The sequence below is a fragment of the Haemaphysalis longicornis genome, unplaced genomic scaffold (assembly GCF_048455015.1).
Source record: "Haemaphysalis longicornis isolate Haplotype H1 unplaced genomic scaffold, Haemaphysalis longicornis Haplotype H1 scaffold_8, whole genome shotgun sequence".
NCBI classification, from domain to species: domain Eukaryota; kingdom Metazoa; phylum Arthropoda; class Arachnida; order Ixodida; family Ixodidae; genus Haemaphysalis; species Haemaphysalis longicornis.
The window spans coordinates 151652248-151670630 of NW_027526445.1; the positions used below are offsets into that span (position 1 = coordinate 151652248).

Below are 18383 nucleotides of genomic sequence, written 5' to 3' on the forward strand. Positions count from 1 at the left end.
AAATTCTTGCGGGAGGAGATTGCAAATACATTGCTTTATTTGGGTACATGTACAGGGCTGTCCACTCTAGGTGCGAACATGGCGCAGCGCGGCCTCGCTCCGCGGAGCGCCAGCGCACAATCTGCGGCCGCGCAACGAAGCTAAGTGGCGCAGACGCACAGGGGCTTGGAGGCGGCGCTTCGTGTCGTCTGCTAGCGCGGGAGAGCGCCGTGCCTGCTTTGCTGTGAAGCACGCCTAACTGTAGGCTAGCTTGAAGCGTTAAAGGGGCACTGACACAAAAATTTAGCATCTTGTTTTTTTCGTTGCGATAAGTAGCTAGTGACCTGCTTATAACCTGTAGAAACCTCATTTGCTTCAGCGTGCGACGGTTGTTTAATTAGAGGGATTTTAAATGCGGCCTGTCGCAGTTTCGGTTTCAGCGAGTGCCGCGAAACGATGGATTTTGTGGATTTTGTGTGAACAAAGCTGACCACGTGACCGTCGGAGGGATATCACAGAGCAGAGCCGCCGTAGCACTGTCGAATCCGCATCGACGGCAGTTTCTGCGAATGCCCCCACGTACTGATCTCGTGAGGCGCTTAATTAAAAAGCGACCGTGGATGTGACGCAGGCGCTGCGAGTGCAAATGCTACCGCGGCTAAAGAACGACGCGCGACGCTCGAGGCGGTGGGTGGCAAGACGCGCGCTGGGAGCAGCTGGCCGGTCTGCCTACAGGTCCGCCTACAGATGTGTTCGGCTCAGCACTGCGGCGGATATTCGAGTGCCGCTCTCGTAAGCGGTGCAGATGACAATTTTTAATGCAACCCGACATCGCATCATTAACTCCTTTCTCATTTAAGCCACTATGGTCGGGACTTGGGGACAATTTCGTGCAGCGGTAACAAGCTATCACTCGAGCTACCTGCGCCGGCCTGGGCCACTTCGCGGCCGTGGCCGCCGCCTGCACAGCGACCGTGCGGCTAGCTCAGTGGGCTTTTCGTGCCTCCGGCGCGTTTTCGCATCCAATGGTAATATACAGTAATAGAAACAGAGTGCCTGGAATCGTAGAACTTTGGTCGCGGCCACCTGCCCGATTAGCTGACGAAATCACGGCGCCTCCGCCGCCAACGATCGGGTCGTTCGTTCTCGAGAGCAGAAGCTCCGCCCTCCGGCCCTCCGATTGGAGCGGCGAGCCGGGCGAGCCCGCGTAAAACGCCGGTATTGCGGAAGCGGCAAACACAAACTCGTGACGTGTTTGGATGTTGTTTATTCACAATTGCGCGTGCTCCTCTGCTGGCTGCTCGGTTGCGTTTCGCACACTTCAAAATTGATTTTAAATATGTTCTAGGCTGTATTCGCCGCTGATATTTTGCAGATGATGTATATGTGTTCCCACCAATCTATCTCCGACGTTATCTCGCCTTCAAAATTTTGTGTCAGTGCCCCTTTAAGCGCACCGCGACGGCGTTGCGGGAAAGCGAACTTTCCTTACTGCAGCGCGTTGTGTAGTTTCTGCGTACGAGAACTCACAGCTTCGGCTGTTCAGTTCAGCGGGGCCGGTTAAATGAAAGTATTGTTGAAGGTTGAAGGCCTTTTAGAACTGGTTTGGCTCGAGTTATAGGGATTAACGCCACAAAACGACTCTTGCTACGAAAAGGCTGCAGAGAAGTGCTCTGAATAACCACCCAAGGAACTTTACCGTGCACTGATACCACGCAGCAAACGCGCGTTCTTGCATTTCGCCTCTTTTGAAAGCGGAACCTGCTACCGGGATCGGACATGGGCCTCCCGGCTCAGTATAGCCAAGCACCCCAACCACTGAGCCACCGCGGCGGGCCAGGTCAGGTCCTGGCGGGTTTTTCAGGATTTAACCGCACCCTAGAATTCAAGAGGGTAAGGGAGCAAAGCTGTATTTTCTGTGTGTGCTCTCTTAAGCAGATGGCCTTATGCCCGAAAATGCCGTCAGGCCGGCTTTTTTAATAACGGAGATGTTACTGGCCGTAAGATAGCCCTTGGAGGAAAACAAAACAGAGAAAACTCTGAAGGCTCGTGGGCGCGTGCCTTACGGCGACCTCCGGGCGTCTGCGGCACGTGCAGTGGATTTAGCGAGAATTAAAAAAACTGGCCAAAAACCTCGAGGAGCGAGAACATGCCGAGCACTCGTGAGCGCATGCCTTGCAGAAAACGCCGAGTCCCCGGCTCGCGCAGTGGCTATGGCAAAAAAAAAAAAAAAGATCCACCAGCGCTGTCTCCAATCCCTACCGCGCATGTAAGAAAACCCCAGCGTTAATGCTAAAGTCCAATGCTAAAATTAAAAAAAAAGCATCCGGCTTGGTACAAGTCACCGCGACCGACACATTTTCTGGAAGCCATTATGGATAATTGGAGACATGGCTACGAGTGTGCCAATCCTTTCCGAGACGACTTGCAGATCCTGCAACCGCATCTCGAGTCGATGACGAAGAGCTGGTTGAAGACTGCAATGCAGAGGACGACTTTCAATCCACCACTCGCTTCGAGAAAGACGACGACCGATTTGATGCATATGACGACGATTACTAGCACCGCAACTATGAAAATAAACAATGATATTAAAGCTTATTGCGTCCAGCAAAGCTTACCTACAACAGCTTCACCATTGAAGTCTTCCGAGTAAATGCTAGCTTCCCGAATTTTTTTTTTTTTTTGATCGGAGTATTCAGATGCTCGGTCTTGCTCGAAGACGCTCTCGGATTGCTCGATGCGACTTCGGATGGGATCAACGAGCTCATGGAAATCGAGAAGAAATATCGTAAATGTCAAAAGAAACCAGGATATGCTGAGTCCACAATGCAAGTATTTTTTTAATGGAAGGCATTGCATGCATTGTTAAGCATATTGAAAACGTACTGAGCATATTGGTGATTTTTCTGTTCGTGGCACTTGGCGGGGTCATGTGTATGTGGATAGTAAAGAGAAGAATGCAGAAGTTGTGGACCTAAAGAGCGGAGAAGCTGTTCCACAATTGTGTAGCATGGAACTGGTAACGACAGCTTCATTGCTCACGAAGGCCCATTGCGAGGAAGTACGGGTCTTACCAGAAAAGGGGATACATACAGGTGGCAGCAAAGGGAACAGCTGCTGCCTTCCAATAACTAGCCATGTAGGGAGCGCAACCAATGACGTATACATTACAGTTTAGCACACTAGAGTGGGACAAGTCCAGGACTCGACCGTATAGTAGACGATTGTGCTGGGGGCGTGACTTCCTGGCTGGGCGACTGCTTGAACCATCTCGATGATACGCGATATTCATATATATGAAAAAGGCCAATACACATGGGGAAGAAATTCGGCAGATCGCAACCCAGCCGCTGTGGCCAAAATTCCACGGAGGCGAAATGCACAGAAATTATGTTCTGCGTAATGCCAGTGCACATTAAATAAATCCTAGTGGCCGAAATTATACGATGCCGTTCTATACAGCGTCTCTCATTGAACCAAACCAAGCCAGTCCTGAACTGTTTGCAACAATACTTTCATTGAACCGGCACCGCGGAACTGAACAGCAGAAGCTGTGAGTTCTCGTACGCAGAAACAACACAACGCGCTGCAGTAAGGAAGGTGCGCTTTCCCGCAACGCCGTCGCGGCGCGCTTAGACGCTACAAGCATGCCTCACAGCAAGCATGCCTCGTGCTTCACAGCAAAGCAGGCACGGCGCTCTCCCGCGCTAGCAGACGACACAAAGCGCCGCCTCCAAGCCCCTGTGCGCCTGCGCCGCTTAGCTTCGATGCGCGGCCGCGGATGGTGCGCTGGCGCTCCGCGGAGCGAGGCCACGCTGCGCCGTGTTCGCACCTAGAGTGGACGGCCCTGTACATCCATGCATCGGCGGAAGGTATTTCAGGACCCCTTTAAGAAGTACATTCGCACTTAAAAAACTACGCCTTGGAAACTACGAGGACGAATAAGCCCTTCTTGTGACGCAGTGAAAGTATTACGGTGTGATTGAACGCTCCTGCGAGTTTGCACCCTAGCAAAGTGACCACAAACCTGTAACACTCGAACGTTTGCCCTTATTTCAGTCTGCAAGGATTACGTCGCTGAGGTGTCTTTTTCGGTGACAATCACGTGCTCCATGTCGTCTCAAAGGGGTAGATGTCTTGCATACAGGCTTCACTTGCCAATGGCCTCGGCGGGAGCAGCGGTTGCGGATTTGTTCGTTGAGATATTCGGAGACTCACTTGATGCCTCGCGCCGCTTTGAAGTTCTCGAAAGCCAAGTCTCTGCGCGCAAAACCTGACGTCATGACTGCGGTGAGCGACGTTTCGAGCCCTCCAGTCGTCCAACGCGATGGAGGCACGACTGGTATCGTGGAAATTCCCCACACTACAAAGGAAGCAATTACCATGGCTCATGATCATACCATGCTATCTGCATGCTGCGGCCGGTCTAATCTAAAACATGCGCATTTTATCGTGCAACGTCCGAGTGAACATAATAAAACAAAGTGTGCGATTTCACTCAGAGAGAGAGAGAGAGACAGAGAGAGTAAACTTTATTCTCTAAACCGCCCTAGTCCGGGCCGTCGTGCCACAGTCTTTTCATTAAGAGACGACTTTTCCGTAGAATTACCAGAGTTCCTCCCTAACACGAAGGAACTGGGTCGCTAGGAGTTCTTGGGTCGACTTGACATCCTCGCCAGGACCCAAGTTCAACCACCAGTCCTCCCAGGAATCGATGCGGGAAAGTGGGGTGGTAGGTCTGGCGGATGGCACTCCCAGTAAAAGTGTCGTACTGATGGGTAGGAAGGGCAGTTGGGTGTAGGGCAAGTGGGATGCGAGAGGATGCCATGTGTGTAGTGGATACGGGATGGAGTGACAAGAGAGAAGGCTTGTGCTTTCCGGGCCACAGATGCGGCTTCACGATGTGGGGAACCGGAAACAACTACCTACTTGCGCGGAGCACGCAGAGATGCTTTCGGCGTACCTGAAGTTCTAAAATCTTTTGAGTTGCAGGGTGGTACACATTTGGCCACAACATGGGCGGGGCAGGTGGTTTTCCTCGTCGCAGTCGGCGGATTTACGCCATGAAGTAAACACTTAAATATTTCCTTTTTCGTGCTTAACTAAGCCAGTCGTCCGGGGCCACTCTTAGTAAATTCAGGCTTTCAAGGAACGGCAAGACCTTAGCAAACAGCACTGCAAACTACTATTCATCATCATCACCAGCCTGTCTACGCCCACTGCAGGGCAAAGGCCTCTCCCATTATTCTCCAATTACCTCGGTCCTGTGCCAACTGTGACCAATTTATCCCCGCAAACTTCTTGATCTCATCTGCCCATCTAACTTTCTGCCGCCCCCTACAACGCTTGCCTTCTCTAGGGATCCACTCTGTTACCCTTAATGACCAGCGGTTATCTTGCCTTCGCATTACATGCCCTGCCCACGTCCATTTCTTCTTCTTAATTTCTACTAATATGTCTTTAACACCAGTTTGCTCCCTGACCCACTCCGCTCTCTTCTTGTCCCTTAATGTTACACCTATCATTTTAGGCTCCATTGCCCGCTGAGTCGTTCTCAATTTAAGTTGAACCCTCTTAGTGAGCCTCCAGGTTTCTGCCCCGTAGGTGAGTACCGGTAGGATGCAGCTGTCATACACTTTCTTCTTCAGCGACAATGGTAGGCTGCTATTCATTATCTGAGAATGTCTGCCATATGCACCCCACCCCATTCTGATCCTTCTAATTATCTCTGCCTCATGGTTGGGGTCTGGGGTCACAACTTGGCCTAAGTATATATATTCGCTTACCACTTCCACTGCCTCGCCATCTATCTCAAACTGCTGTGCTGTCCCGAGGTTATTGATCATTACTTTAGTTTTCTGCATATTAATTTTCAGGCCCACGGTTCTACTCTGTTCGCCCAGTGCGGAAAGCATGCTTTGCAATTCGTCCCCCGAGTTACTTATCAAGGCAATGTCATCAGCAAATCTGAGGTTACTGAGGTATTCTCCATTAACCCTTACTCCCACCTGTTCCCAATCTAACGTTCTTAATACTTCTTGTAAGCATGCTGTGAATAACATTGGAGAGATTGTGTCTCCTTGTCTGACACCCTTCCTTATAGGTATTTTACTGCTCTCCCTATGGAGGATGATGGTAGCTGTAGACCCATTAGAGATATCCTCTAGTATTCTTACATAATGCTCATCTACCCCCTGGTTCCGTAATGCCTGAATGACTGCTAGGGTTTCGACCGAGTCAAATGCTTTCTCATAATCTATGAAGGCTATATATAGGGGTTGAGTATACTCAGCGCACTTCTCTATCACCTGATTGATCGTGTGAATATGGTCCATTGTTGAATAACCTTTACGGAACCCTGCTTGTTCTTTAGGTTGACTGAAATCTAAGGTTGCAGAGATTCGGTTAGCGATTACCTTGGTAAATACCTTGTAGACAACTGACAGCAAGCTGATCGGCCTGTAATTTTTCAAGTCCTTCATGTCGCCTTTCTTATGGATTAGGATGATGTTGGCGTTCTTCCAGGATTCCGGTACCATTGCGGTCATTAGGCATTGCGTATACAGGTTTGCCAGTTTTTCAAGTACAATTTCTCCGCCATCCTTCAAGAGGTCTGCTGTTATCTGATCCTCACCGGGTGCTTTGCCCCCTTTCATTTCTTTCAAAGCCTTCCTTACTTCTTCGGTCGTTACTGGTGGGATGTCTATCTCCTCTGAGCTACTGTCTCGTTCGGCATTATCCTGTATGTCCCGGGTACTGTACAGATCCCTATAGAACTCCTCGGCCACTGTGACTATTTTATCCCTATTTGTGATGACATTGCCTTGCTTATCCTTAAGTGCATACATCTGATTTTTCCCCACGCCAAGACGTCTCTTTACTGCTTTCAGGCTACCTCCGTTCTTTACAGCGTATTCGATCCTCTCCATATTATACTTCCGTATGTCAGCTGTCTTGCGCTTATTGATTAACTTCGAGAGCTCTGCTAGTTCTATTCTGTCAGCTGCGGTGGAGATTCTCATGGTTTGCCGTTTCCTGATTAGATCTTTGGTCTCCTGTGAGAGTTTACCGGTATCCTGTCTAGCCATAGTGCCCCCGACTTCTACTGCACACTCCGTGAGAATGCGTGTAAGGTTGTCGCTGGCTTCCTGTGTCGTAGGCTCGGCTTCCTCGTTAAGGGCGGAATATCGGTTCTACAGCGCGATCCTGAATTATTCTACTTTACGTCTTACTGTTTGCTCATTTATCGGCTTCTTTCGTACTAGCTTGTTGCGGTCCCTCCTCAGCTCTAGCCTAATTCGAGATCTTACCATACGGTGGTCACTGCACCTTACCCTTCCGAGCACTTCCACATCCTGCACGACGCCAGGGTTATCGCACAATATGAAGTCTATTTCATTTTTGTGCTCCCCATTCGGGCTCCTCCAGGTCCACTTCCGACTCTCCCGTTTACAGAAGAAGGTTTTCATTATGCGTAGGTTATTCCGTTCTGCAAACTCGACTAGTAGGTCCCCACTGCTATTTCTACAGCCCAGACCATAGTTCCCAACTGCCTTGTCTCCCGCCTGATTCTTGCCTACTTTAGCATTGAAGTCCCCCATAACTACAGTATACTGCGTTTTTACTTTAGCCATTGCCGATTCCACATCTTCATAGAAGCGTTCCACTGCTTGGTCGTCGTGGCTGGATGTGGGCGCGTAGCCCTGCACCACCTTGAGCTTGTACCTCTTATTGAGCCTAATGACAAGACCTGCTGCCCTTTCGTTAATGCTATAGTATTCGTCTATGTTGCCAGCTATGCTTTTATTGACTAGAAATCCCACTCCCAGTTCCCTTCTCTCCTCTAGACCACGGTAACATAGGACGTGTCCATTTTTCAGCACCGTAAGGGCTTCGCCTGCCCTCCTAACCTCGCTAAGCCCTATTACATCCCATTTAATGCCCTCTAATTCCTCGAACAGCACCTCGAGACTTGCTTCGCTAGATAAGGTTCGCACGTTAAACGTTGCCAGGTTCAGATTCCATTACTATTACTGCTTCTCAAACTGCATTTTTAACATTATCAGCATACTTTTACTACGGTGTGCCCCTACGGGAATGGGGGAGGGGGGGGGGGCATTTTCTCGTTGGAAGCTCTCCGGCTATGCCCTTGGCAGAACTACTACGTGGGTTTTTTTTTTTTTTTTTTAAGGTGCACCGCTCATCCTACCACAATCAGAACCATAATCAAGGTGACTGCTTCTGTGAACACAGCAGGACCGGCTTTCCCCCGGCTGCTTTACTAAGAGCTTTTTTTCGGTCCACTAGGTTCTCTACTTGCCCAGATGTCAGCCCATACCTCTGCTATCATTTTCTTACCCGTGTAATCTACCCGGTAGCCGGCTACATCCATCATCATCTTTTGTATAGCTTTTTGGGGTAACCTAAGTTGTTCTTTCGAGGTTTTTAGTGGAACTCCGAGCGCATACTCGTACGTTAGAAGCATAAGCCCGCATTAATTGGGACACCATTCTCTTCCTTTGCACCCGCCGCGGTGGCTCAGTGGCTAAGGCGTTGCGCTGCTGAGCACGAGGTCGCGGGTTCGGTTCCCGTCCTAGGCGGCCGCTTTTCTGCTGGAGGCGAAAAGCAAAAACGCCCATGTGTACGAGATTTCGGCGCAAGTTAAAGATCCCCACGTGGTAAAAATTAATCCGGAGCCCTCCACTATACGGCGTGCCTCATCACCTGCGTTGCGTCGGCGCGTTCAACCCTACAATCAATCAATCCTTCGCATTACCTCAAAGTTATACCGGCATACTAAGCCTCCCATATTATTGCTGTACTTTACTGCTCTGAATTTGACCCGTCGCCCAAGACTGCAAAGTCATATTAACATTACTGCCTATTTCTTTAAACCTTTTTCTTTAAACCTATAAGACAATTTTTTTCTACGCAAGTTGGCTTGTTTGCAGCAGCTCTTCAGACTCGCTTCAAATTTAGCTCATTTACTCGTATCCTTAACTCCTACCACCCAAGCATCTGTAGAGGCTTTTAATCATTTCGCAAATATCGCGCCTTCTTATGTGACGGGTTCCCCTGACGCAATACTACCCTCTTCTTATGACCACTCTTCTATTGCTTCCTTTACTGAATAAAACGCTTGTTAATAATTTAACGCCCCATACAGAGACTTTTTATATCGCGCAGATTTCTCAGTTATTATAAACAGCTAGCGTTCTGTACGCATTAGATTTAGGCATTGAAAAAAGTCGACGGGTCAGAATGTCGGGTACGTTTGTGTCAATTATCGTAGTGTCTGCGAAGACGCAGACACCGCCGAAAGTTTCTTCACTTCTGTTTTTAAAGCGAGAGCTCTACTACGCCATGTCTCGGAAGGCCATTCATCGTGTCGCAGTGACCTTGAGCACCCGGAGCGCAAATGTGGCAACTGTGACATTGCGTCACGTGATCCGCTGTGGAGAGGCGTTGTAGACGCGCTCGCTCAGAGCCTCGCCGCTGCGATACCCCGTGACTAGGCGAGGGTTCAACGGCTGCTTCGACGGCGCTCGGTCGTTCAGTCTCACCAAAGATGGTGCGTTGGCTAGGTCGTCATTCCGTGCGCTTCAGCGCAGGCGGCAGGCTGAATCCAGCAACCAAAAAGATATAGCTGGATGGCAGGCTTTGGAATGTGTGTAGCCAAAGTTGACACCAGCGCTAACTACTTCATGAACCATAAGACCGTCTTCGTCAGCATTCAAGAAACACAGAGACACACAATCAAATTCGCAATAAAGCCTAACATTCATGAAAGACTGGGTGCATAGTCTGCAAAATTAAGCCAAACTGACCTTTAGATCGTGATACCTACAGGTTTACATATGTTAAATTTGAACCATTTTTCGCCTCGATACACGCTGGCCTAACTGTGAACCTTTCGCTCCAGTACCCTGGCGTGGCAATTATCATTTATTAGGGTTGTTTTTATTCAAAAAGCGAAAAGTATTTTCGGGAACATTAAAGGGTTACCACGTGCTACAAAAAAAAAAGCAAAAGTATAGTCTGGGGAACAGAGACCGGCAATTTGAGACGAGGGGACTGTGCGGCGCGGGCAGCTATGTGCAATGGGCCTAGCAGCCAGGACCACACGAACAACCGGGGTGTACACCGCGTTCAACCAGTCTTATTCAAGTTTTTCGGCCGCGCAGACCTCCGACGAGCTGGTGTGACCGGCGGAGCTGCCTGGGAGTCGCCACTGCCGACTTCTGCGAAATGGAGATTGAAAAAAAAGGCGAATGTTCGTGAGTGGCAGTAAAGGTACGCCAGTTTATAAACTTCAACTTGAGTCTGTACACTCGTTGGAAGCCTGAGTTAAAACAGCCCGACTTCAGCTTTACGCGCCCACATTAGTTATATAAAGTTCTAAAGAAGGCAGTAAAAATCATTTCAGCATGAAGCGATCAAGAATAATACGAAGTTTTCAAGAATGCATCAAGTATTGTAGTGTCGGCGATTGAGAAGAGCCAGCGGCGTGTCGATCATCACAGTATATTGCCTTAGAGACAAAGGACGGATGTGTGAAGCTCTAGCGCCCTGCTTCTGAACTAGTCTGCTATCGATGACGATTCGGTAACGTAAAATATGGTTCACATGTTCTAATAGTTGAGCCTCGGTCGTCGTCATCCCTTCAGCTTGCTAAATTGCTTTAGACTCGGCTAGATTAGATTAGATCAGATTAGATCAGATCAGATTAGATCAGATCAGATCAGATCAGATTGGATTAGATTAGATTAGATTAGATTAGAATAAATTAGATTAGATTAGATTAGATTAGATTAGATTAGATTAGGCTTTCGGGCCTGGTGGTGTTACCTTACACCATCACATAAAAGCTGATATAGCGTTTAGAGAACAAAACCAAAACTGCTAGTTTTCGGGGACTTGCTCTCCAAGGATGTCTAATGCGATACGTACGTTCTACATGGCGGGAATTTCCTTGCGAATTAGCAGCTGCGAATTAGCGCCGCTTGTGCGTCAAAGCTATCTACTTTCGCTGCTGCCGGAGCTGCAAAAATAGGTTGTTTTCCCGCGCGAGCATCGCCGTAGCTGCGATTCGCACTTTAATTCGCGCCCTGTAGAACGGGCTATAGGGACCGGGCAGCTAGACGGGTAGCGCCACCACTCGGCGCTCCCCTCGTCAGTGGAATGAGCCGGTGCATTGGACTACACAGCCTCCCGTTGTTGTTATCGTGTTTGCTTCGGTGCTTTGTATGTTTTGGTGGCGTTGTGAGCAGACATGTGAGATGAAACGAAGTCTAAACATGTGTTGGGTTCTTAGATGCAGTAATGACTACGTAAACTTGTCGGACGCATCTAAAGTTGCGTATCGGCTGCAATGGCATGAGCGCTTTTTGCAGCGATCTGCGCTTGGCTCCACCCGTTCTAAGTACGAATAAAACTACTGTTATTAGTATTATTTTCTTCTTAAATGCACTCACAGCTACGCAAACTTATTGAATGCTTGTGAGGTTGGGGAAGGGCTACATTGACACGAGCGCTTTTTGCAGCGCTCTGCGCCTGGCTCCGCGCGATCTGAGTAGGAATAAAACTATTAGCAATATTAGAATTAATTTCTACCACTTTAAATGATCTTCACTGGTTTCAATCACTACGGTTTCCACGCCAGCCTTAGCGCTGGGATACCTCGATACGTGTGCTTTAAATAGAAAGGCACCTGCATACGAGATGGATTACCGTGTAGCAGTAGAAATGTTGCGGTAGTTTACACTTTCTGTAACCGTGAGCTTTGTACCTTCGGTTTTGGTGAGCGACACTGTGATAGCATGGGAGCCTGAGAGCCGAAGTGGAAATATCCCACGTTTGCGGTGGTCATTTTATCTAGAGCCAAAGTTATTCACCAACTCAACAGCCCGAGCTACAAACCATCCCTCCTCCCCTTCCCGTTTTACCACCTGCGTAGAATAAAGGCTGGCACCGATAGTTAAAAAATGTGGCAGTGTTAACGTCAGCCGGTGTTTTTTAATGCTTAAGTATTCTTTACAGAGTACCTAAAAAAATCGTGTATTGCCTGGTGAAGAACCAAAAACGCGCGATTAGTTGCCTCAAATATGGGTGCATGAGCCCAAGTCCTCCACCACAGACACATTTCCGACACGCTGGAAAAAGTTTAGATTTGGAGAGGGGGTATGGAAGTTCAGCAAAATCATCTAGCCCTCCGTCTAATGATTATGATGGTTGAACACAAAGCTTTCTTCGTGCGAAATCGAATGGGAAATCGTCAAAGTCAAAGACGCTGCGATCAAAAGACCAAACTGCGTGCTGGTCAAATTCGACGCTTAACTAGTCAAAATTTAAATCCAGAAGGCAACCAAGGAAACCCATACGATAGAGCTTTTCGATAAACCATCATCGTCGTTAGACGGAGGTGTGCATGATTTTTCAAGCGTAGGTGGCAGCTTGTAAACCGGCCGGAGCATTCAATTGTGAAGCTGAGTACAGGTTTCGGGCACCGTCCTGTCTTGCGTCCTTCAGCCACGCAGGAATTGGTTTTTGAAAAACCATTTACCAACTAGCCAGCAACCATTGCAATTCTTGTAAAGCAATGCTTCTCCAGGACAAGCAATAACATTCTACTATCATGCGGTATTTATTCTATCAACGATTCCCGATGACTGTAGTAAGAGCATTTCTGTGAAATTAAACACGTTTCAGCCGTAGGTAATGAAGATACGGAAGCGTCGTCCGTCACAATTTCTGTTTTAAGGTAAATTTTCGAAGACACCCTCCAACTTTGTCTTTCGCTTGTGCACGACGTCGGCGCCGTTTCGTCATCAACTTCCAAAGGCCAGCGCCGCAGCATTCCTAGATCGGTCGCACACACCGGCTTTGTGGGAGCATTTAGCGGCAATATACTCCTCGATTCGCGAAACTGCATGCAGGCATGAAAAAATTGCATGAAGCAACGACCTTTCACTTCCAGCTTGACTTCCAGCCCTGCGCATTGAGCGTCGTCTGCTATTTGTAAATACTGAGTATGGCCGTAAACAACACACATGGCATGCCTCGTAAACGTCACATCCACACTCAAGATTTACCGATCTGAAAAATGCACGTGGGGTTACGTTCGCTTTGCAAGCCGCACCGCAGAAAAACGACAGAAAGCCATGCACAACTACGCTGCGCTGACCGCCACCGGCATTCCACTGACGAGCGGTTCGCCACGGGCGGCGCTGTTCGCTGAAACGACGGTGGTGCCATACAACGGCCGCCCGGTCCCTATTGGCGGTGAGATGTTTGAGTGGCGCCCCCTGGATCTGACGTCAGCTTAGGGACCCGCTCCGCTGTCGTCTGCTACATTCGCCGCGCTGCTACACCCGCGCCGCGGTCGTCCGGTTCTGACTGGCAGCAGTGCCTTTGCTAGAAATCGCCCGCTTTGATGTTTTGGTGCTTTAAAAAGCGTGTTTTCAATCAGATTCTGACGGCTCTGAATAATTTCAAGCTTTGTCCCGCACAATTTTACAACACACGAGGAGAGAGAGAACGACTTTCAGAGAGCACCGCTCAGACGTAACTCGCCCTCGTCCTATCTAGCGTATTTGCGAGTTTCAGCGCTCAGAGCTCCTCGATAAGTAATCAAAATGCGTAGGCTTCCCTTAACTATTTCTGAGATGCTCTTATGAAGACTCAACAGTCTAATGCTACGCATCAAGTAGCGGGTCGCACAGCAGGAAATAAAACGGGTGTTTTCTCTTTCTTTCGTTGTTAGATGAACTTTTTTTTTTTTTCTGTGCCCAACGCATTCATTTTCTGCACCGTCCTAAACGTCCTAGGAGGTTTGGGGATGTTTGCGAGGCTCACAAAGTTCGTGTGAATATTTAATGCAATAAGATCTGTGCTACGGCGCAGATAACATTGTCCACAGTACTCGAAGGCGGCTTTTGTGCACCTAATTTCTATCCAACCATCGATATCGTAACGAACTCAATCTCAACCCGAAAAGTTCTGACATGATTACGGTGTTGAAAACTTGATATACTTGCCCACTAACGTAATAAATAGTATACATGCCAATTTTCAGTATAACACAATTCGAAACCAATGAATATGTCCAGACAGCTCTTTATTGTTTTCCAACCCCTTCAGTCGCAAAGAACAAGTCCTGGCCTACTCGGGATGACGTTCGGTGAATTGAAGAATGAATCTTACTCTCTCGTCTTGGACTGAGGAGCCTGCCCACTAACCAGCTCGATTTTACTGTTTTCTCCTCCTCCTGGTCCTCCCCCTCTTCAGTGCAGTTTTACTATAATGCCTGTCTGAATATTGGGATGATATGGTTGTGGCAAATGTACCGAAATATCCTTCCAAATATGAAAAAAACATAGTCTTACTGTATGTTTGCCTTACAGGTTACTCGTTTTGCTCAATAAGCCTGCATACTGGTTAGAAGTCAGGTAGAAAACCAGCACGCGCCTATACACACAGCAGGTTATTTGGAAATCAACCTACATTATTTGTGCCCCATAGTGCATGTCGGCACACTTTCATGCCGTGACAACGTAAAGTAACTTGATACAATAATTTCGAGTGTTAGGCAAGGTTGCCAAATCTGTTTCACCTTACATGCGATTAGCTGGAATCGTAATGCCTTCTGCCAAAGCCGACAGCCCCGAAGGCCTGGAATTTGCTTTGGTCTTCCATTTTCGCTGTTGTCGGTTGTCAGCCTGCGGCTGTTACCTTTGTTCGAAAGACTGCTGAACACAGAGGCTGACGCCTAGCTCCGACTCTTCGCGCTCCGCACAGGACCAGCTTCGCAGCAATGCATGGGCGACGCCGGCAATGTTTTTATCAAAAACTATACTTAAAATCACGCCTTGAGCTAGTTTACGCTATTTTAAGTCTTTTGTTACGAAAAAAAAGTTGCGCATTCGCGAGATCTGCTGCGGACAAGCACAAAATCTCAACCGCGCGCAAAGAAACAGCATAGAGAGCGAGCCCGAGTGAAGCAGACGACAAATGCGAGAATCCCTAAGCCGACGTCACGGAGGCGCGCTCCGCAGCGCCGCCCGTGGTCGCGCTCACCGCCAATAGCCATCGCCGTTGCGGCGTTTTAGCGCGAGCTGGAAGCTACAAAGAAGAAGCTTTGTTGTTGAAGACAAAATTGCGACATTGAGGCTAAAAGGATGGTAGCCCTAGTTTTATTCCGAAGCTTGTAAATCTATAAATACATGCACTGTGAAGCTTATTTTTTAACAGCAGAGCTGTTTAGCAAATCGCGATTTTTCGTGTCCGCAGCGCCGACCTCGCATTGAACAACCGGCAGTTAACAAAACAAAAAAATGCCTATGCCTAGCGCTCGTGTGTGCGTGCCTCGCGACGACCACCCAGCGTCCCCGGCCCACGTTTCTCCAGCCAAGCATACCCACTCAGGGAGATTGCACAAGATTGACCAAAAAAAAAACTGCAGCATTAATCGCAATCGTGGAAACACTGGCTCGGAACTAGAAAGACTCCAGCGTTCGTTGTAATCGTTTCAGGACTACAACATTGGTTCGGAACGAGAAAGACGCGTAATAGCGTACGCTATTACATACGCCCCTTTAAGGTGATGTCCAATGATTATCACTTCAAAAAAAAAATGAAAGAAGCTCACACTTATATCAATGATGGTGAAGTAAAGGTCGTTGCGGCAGCGAAGAAGCAGCAAATCGGATGCAATCGTGGACTTAAACCTTCCTGATGGTCGTGAAAGGTTGCGCACAGCTTCGCTTTCTTCAACTATTGCGCGTTAGTGTGCGCTTCCTTCATTTTTTTTTGTTTGTTTCTAGGCTCATGTGGCTACAAAATTTATAAAAATATGCAAAAGAGCTGGTTCTGTTCAACATGAAGCTTTGGTTTGCTAGATGTACTTATTAATTGTCTGATTAATAAATCAGTATTTAATAATAAATAAAATGTAGATAATAATAAATAATATTAAAATAATAAAGTAGTAGATAATAAATAAAATGTGTGAGCAATCCCGGCGTTACATTAATGGGATACGCAGTGCAAGCGATACCGCCACTATCATGGCCAGTGTGAGCAGTGAGGGATACGCTTCCCAATCTCTTGAACTGACGCCCCATCGCCATTACCATCTGTAAATAATCATCAGCATCATCGTCGTTCTCGCGCTGCCCGGTACGTTCGCTCCGAGGAGGACAATAAACGTCGTCTCCGAGACCTCGTCCCTCACTCTCTCAATATTTATTTTAAGTGCGAATGCACTTTATAAGCGACCCCGAACCTTCCGCCGTCCGCATAGCAACAGCTGCGGGTGCGCGCGCTTTTCGTCTTCCTTAGCAACGGGGGGAGATGGGCGCGCGCTGCCTGGCCGCTGACATGGCACATACCCACGTGGGAGATTGGCCAGGAATAAGTGCGAATGCACTTCTTAAGCGAGCCTGAATCGTCGCGCTCGCATAGCGCCTCCTCTCCCCCCTCGCCTACTCTCCTAAAGCCCCTTTACTACTCTCCAGCTCGCAACACCCTCTCTCGGCGCGCCAGCCAGGCCACTACACAAAAAAAAAAACAGCAGCCGGCGCCAGGTTTCGGTCTGCGGACTTTGCGGCCGCAGCGCGACGCTCTACCGACTAAGCCACGGACGCGACGTTGATATCAGTGTTAGTAACGCGCCTTATATCTTTAACGCATTCAAACTACGTCGTCAGCGGCGTGCGTTGGCGACTCAGCGGCGTTATAGCGGCTTGATAACTGCGTGGTGTACACGTGATACTACAAACCCGCTAGTTCTGCATTCTCTCCAGTGACTGCGCCTCCTCTCCCTTCACTCCGGTCGGCGCTTCGCAGCTGCGGTGCGCTGCGGTGCGGTGCGCTCCTCCTCTCGAGCATACACGTTAATTCACCAAGATTTCCGCAGAGGGACAAACGAGGCGTGTTAAGCCGAACGTGATCACGAGGGTGTGTTAATGTAACTAACGGGCAAAATGCCACCAAACTTCAACAAACTCCCCCTCATAGCATCACCCCGTGCTTCGCACTTCCTCATACTCCCCTTCGGGGAAATGCGGGGGAATTTTTTGTTGGAGGGCTCATGGGGCCATACATTTTAAGAAAACACAAAAAGAAAAGAGTGTTTTGCTGGAAATAAAAAAAAATCAGGGCTCAGAGGAATAAATTGGCAACAAACTGCCTTCTCACCCACGGCTTCGGTGCTGTCCGAGCTGCCGGTAGGCGTAGCAGCTCCGGGCTCGTGGTTGTCGAGCACCTCGGCCATGTAGTCCGCCGGGGCCCACTGGGTCACGGCCTCTTCCTCGTCCGATGTCGGAGGCGCCGTGTGGCGGCGGCGACTCACGCCTGGTGTTATAGGCGGTATTCAATGAAACGTTTAGCGGGTGATTTCTCAGCCCAGCAACAGTGAAAGCCGCCATGTCGGTGGCCACCGTGCCAGCGCATGCGCTTTGCGCGCGCATCTCGAAGAAAAAAAAAACACGGCGTACATCGTCTTCTGCGTTTCGGCCCGATTATCGGTAGTAGCGTCAACAGATATAATATTAATCGCACTCTATTAAGTGGTGGCGCTCTACCTACGCTCGAGCACTTAGAATCCACGGAGGATGAAACCGCGGCTGCGAACGGCGCGTATAAGCAGCATAAGTTAGACGCTGCAGTTGGCTTCCGCCGCGGATGTCAACGCAAGCACACCCGCACCGCATCCACGACTTCATGTCTGGTAAGGGCCCTCTAATACTTGGTTGAGTACAAAAAATCTAATAATTTTTTTCGAGAAATGGTTCACGCGTACACCGAATTACCGCTGGCTTTCTCGGCGCTCAATGTTTCACACTCAGCAAAACAACTCACGTATGACGTCAGAGCGCGGCGGCTGGTAATCTGCTCATCTGCGGCGGCTACTTCATACGCGTCTGGCGATAGGTAGATCGTGCTGTGCTGCACTCAACAGCACTTGGCGTCGAGGTATTAGTTTGCGTTTAGTGGGCAACAGTTTGGAAATGATGCAGTTTCTGCTGTCAAACGGACCACTGCGCTCACGTTCAAACCTTTGTGCCACGACCCACTCGCTCTCGCTCGTAAGTGTACGTGGAGGTTGGGGTTGAATTACAGATAAGGTTGTCACACTCATGAGCGGAATCATGACTTTTCGCGTAACCAACGCTATCACGGTACAACCGACTATCGAATCACTCGCACACGCCTTGCACGGAAACGCAAGGTAACGTCGCGGCCCGCGGCCTGCCTCGCCGCCATGAAGGTATGGAGGAGAATAGGGGTGCCCGATATGGGGGCCGTGCGCACAACGTCGCCTTGACAACAGACGCTTGGCTACAGATATGGCGGCTCACTCGCATGGTTGCCTGCATGCATTCCACGCCATTGAATACCGG

At 48.9% G+C, this 18383-nt stretch overlaps 1 long non-coding RNA gene across 1 annotated transcript; it reads right to left on the reverse strand.

Annotated features, from left to right (window-relative positions):
• Window positions 1-10107: 10107 nt before the first annotated feature.
• Window positions 10108-17350, reverse strand: LOC144149866 (uncharacterized). Its single transcript, XR_013318380.1, has 2 exons — window positions 17179-17350; window positions 10108-10223 (listed from the first exon to the last, which is right to left on the reverse strand). It is a non-coding gene; the product is annotated as an uncharacterized LOC144149866 (long non-coding RNA).
• Between the last annotated feature and the right edge of the window lie 1033 nt (window positions 17351-18383).